Here is a 3,449-nt window from a genome sequence, read left to right as displayed (position 1 = left end):
CTCCATCAGCGGCGCTGTACGACCCATCTTCACCAGCAAACACTCAAGACCCTCGCGAGGGGCCAAGCCTCACGAGGCGGATGATGTAAGACCTCCTCAGGGGCGGCCTCACCAGGCTGGCTTGCGAGGGGCGGAGAGATCAAGTCAAGGGACGCCTCGCGAGGTTTGTGTGACACAAGCCATGACGACTGGAGCCAGGCGGGCGCCAACATGCAGTGTCCTCATTTCCTCTTTGGTGCTAAAGAGGCAAGTGTAGGCACGGAGTCCCGAGGCATCAGGCAAAGGTTTGCATATCGGTGCAACAAGATCAAGACCAGCGGGACAGCAGGACGGAGGTCACCGTGGAGCCCAAGACGGCATCACCAAGAGAGCCTTTGGCTGGCGAAGACTACTTTTGTAAGGATAGCTTGTACTAGCTGTCCCCCTTCAAATTGGCCGTTGTGGGATCCCTTGCTGCCTAATATTTGGGAAGAGGACCCGGGCCTCTATATATAGGACTAGCCACCACCATAGGAGGGCGGATCACTCAGATCATCCTCATCCACACAAGCTCACCGAGCTCAAGAATGCCTCTCCTCAGGAGGCTGTTCTTCCCTTGTAACTGTTCATCCTCAGCCCAAGAGGCAATCCACCACACCACAGTAGAGTAGGGTATTACACCACATAGGTGGCCCGAACCAGTATAAACTCTTGTGTCTCTTGTTCTTTGGGTTCGTCGAGCTAGGCCGTGAAATCATGATGTGTGTGAGCTAGAGAGGGGGAGAGATCTTTGTGCACACCCCAGTGTTCGAACCTCAAGGGTTTTGCCGGAACCCGAAATCCGACAGACATCAATTTAAGATTTGACCCAACTGCTACACAGTTGGCCCGAATCTTGGGGCTACACCCAGTGGGTGCGCTAGCACGCCCCCACAAAGAAGAAGCAACGGAAAAAGAAAAACAGAAGGCAAGGAAAAAACATACGGACACGGCGCGCTCCTCCTCCCATGCCTTCTCCACCTCGGCCTGGGCGAAGGCCTGGATCCGGTCCGTCTGCTCTCGCAGGCACCGGGTCACGGCAGCCGTCGCCGCCTCCTCCTAGGCTAGAGGCCCGAAGAAGACCTCGCTGGTCCCACTCCGCGTCGGCTACGACCCGACGGCCCAGCGACCCCCTGGCCTGAGCACCAGGGCGCGCTCTCCGTTGGCCACCTCCCCTGCGGCCAGCGCCTTCTCCGGCGCCCTTTCTGGCGCCATCGCCGGTTCGGTGGTCAGGGTGGCCTGCAGCTCCACCACCAACGATGCCTCGCCCGTCGATGCCTGACGCGCCCCCTCCGGCGCCGTCCGCGGCACCTCCCCCAAGATGGCATCGCCGCCATCTCCGCCGGCCCCCGCCCGCTCAACCACGTTGGTTCGTGGCGGGGCGCCATCCTCAAGCACCACGACCTCTTGGTAGAGGTCCATCACATCCGCACGGCCGTCCTGGCTGCACTCTCCCCCCAACACCGCCACAAAGACCGTCGCCGCCGCCACCATCCCTGTCGGCATCTCCGGCCACGCCGGCTCCTCGCCGGCCCGCACCCGCGTCGCCGCGGCGTTAACCCAGGCATGGGTCGACGCCGCCTCCAGCTCCACCACAGCCCTGTTCTGGTCCCGCCAGGCCTGGCCTTCGGCGTCGGCTGGGTCTAAGCCAATGTCCGGATCCTCCGCCTACGCCCGCTCCTCCTCCTCGTCCAAGTAAATGGTGCCATACCGGCTCCTCCGGAATGCGGCGCCCTCATTGGATGCAGCGTCCATCGCCACCAGCGCCAATGAGATCAGCGACCTAAAACACAAGACAGAGTAAATACGCAAGAGCCAAGCAGAGCCGCTCGGCCACTCGGTTCAAGCAAGAAAGGAACTCACCCCGGCACCACCGGAATGGTGGGCCTCGCCGCCCTCTCCTGCGGAGCGCCGCGCCTCCTCTTGGCAGGTGGCTTCGCGCCATCGGTCGGGGCCCGTGGCGCGACGTTGTCCTTCCAGTGCGGCCGGGTCGCCGCTGGTCCCCCCGGGACGATCCGGCTCCGGCCGCACCGCCACCACCTCTGCCTGGCACCATTGCATCAACGGCTCGCGTCAGCATCACCAGAACCATCGCGCGCCCGGCAACTCAAGAAGTGAAGACAAACTTACCCGCCCGGCGTCCTGCGTCCGCGTCGGTGGTCGCCCCCTCCCCTCCGCCATGGGCCTCAGGCTCCTCCGAGGTAGCACGCGCCACCTGGGTCCGTGCCCAGTCATAAGGATGCCAAATGGCGTTCAGAAGCAACTCCCGCATCGTGTCATGGTGAATAAGAAGATGAGCAGCAGCAAAGTATGGAGACCAGGGACTGACCTCGGGCGTTGGGTTCGCCTGGTTGTACGGAGACTTCCCGAACTCTCAGTCGTCTCGCAGGTTGGCCTTGGAGATATCATGGACCTGGCGGGCAACCTGGTCCGCCCCCAGCCGCAAGTTCGACATGCGCTTGGGGTCCTGAAGCCCGGTCATCTCACTAATAAGGTGGTTGCGCTGCTGCAGCGGCAGCACTCGGCGCCTGATGAAGGCGGTGATGAGGTTGGTGCCGGTGAGCCCTTCCCGCTCCTTCATCACCGACACCCGCTCGCACAGGTTGAGCACCTCCTGCGACGGGTGCTTGGGGTAGTACCCCTAGTTTTGTTTCTCCCTCGGCGGCGAGTTGACGAAGGGTGGCAAGTTGATGCAGCCCGCGCTGAGGTTGCGGACGTAGAAGAAGTAATTGTGCCACTTCTTGGCAGAATCCTCCAGCGGCATCTTCGGGCAGTCAGTGCCCGACCGCTTGGAGATGACGGCGGCCCCGCACTCCGACATCTCCCTGGCCCTCGGCCCCAGCTGCTTCAAGGAGAAGAAGCGCACCCAGAGGTTGATCGAAGGCTTGACCCCCATGTACCCCTCGCAGAGGGTGACGAAGCCCGAAAGCTGCACGGTGGCGCTGGAGTCCGAAGAACTCCAGGAAGTCGCGGAAGAAGGTGCTCGCGGGAAGCCCGAACCCACGCTTGAAGTGCGGGTAGAAGACCACGCGCTCCGTGCCCTCCGGCCGCGGCAAGCGCACGGCAACCTTTGTCTCCCCCGACAAGCACCTAGAGGCGTGAAGATAGGTGATATCGTCCAGGGTGATGTTCGAGCCCATCCACGAGCCTGACGGCAGCGCCATCGACGAAGACGAAAAAGAGAAAGGAAGAAGGACGGCGATGAAGCTCTGCTTGAAGCGTTGGGCGTCGCAGCACGCGGCGGTGGCAAGAAGCAGAGGAAGGAAGAAGGAGCAGGGGAGCGCGAGCGAGAATGACTTCCGCCACCCCCCTCCCCCAACTTATAACCCACGATTCGAAACGTGGGGAAGTGGGATCGTTTGGGCTCACCCCTCCCACTTCCCCGCAATAACTGCGCACGTACGCACACAATAACTGCATCAAGAATGGCA

General features: G+C 62.0%; 1 pseudogene; it reads right to left on the bottom strand.

Annotated features, from left to right (window-relative positions):
- Window positions 1-1,686: 1,686 nt before the first annotated feature.
- On the bottom strand, window positions 1,687-3,182 carry LOC147971300 (uncharacterized; annotated as a pseudogene).
- Window positions 3,183-3,449: the final 267 nt, after the last annotated feature.

This window comes from Triticum urartu, chromosome 5A (genome assembly GCF_056163025.1).
Source record: "Triticum urartu cultivar PI428250 chromosome 5A, HENAU_Tu73, whole genome shotgun sequence".
Classification (NCBI taxonomy): Eukaryota; Viridiplantae; Streptophyta; class Magnoliopsida; order Poales; family Poaceae; genus Triticum; species Triticum urartu.
The sequence above is the reverse complement of the archived record's forward strand: the minus strand, read 5'-3'. Positions and strand labels throughout refer to the sequence as shown.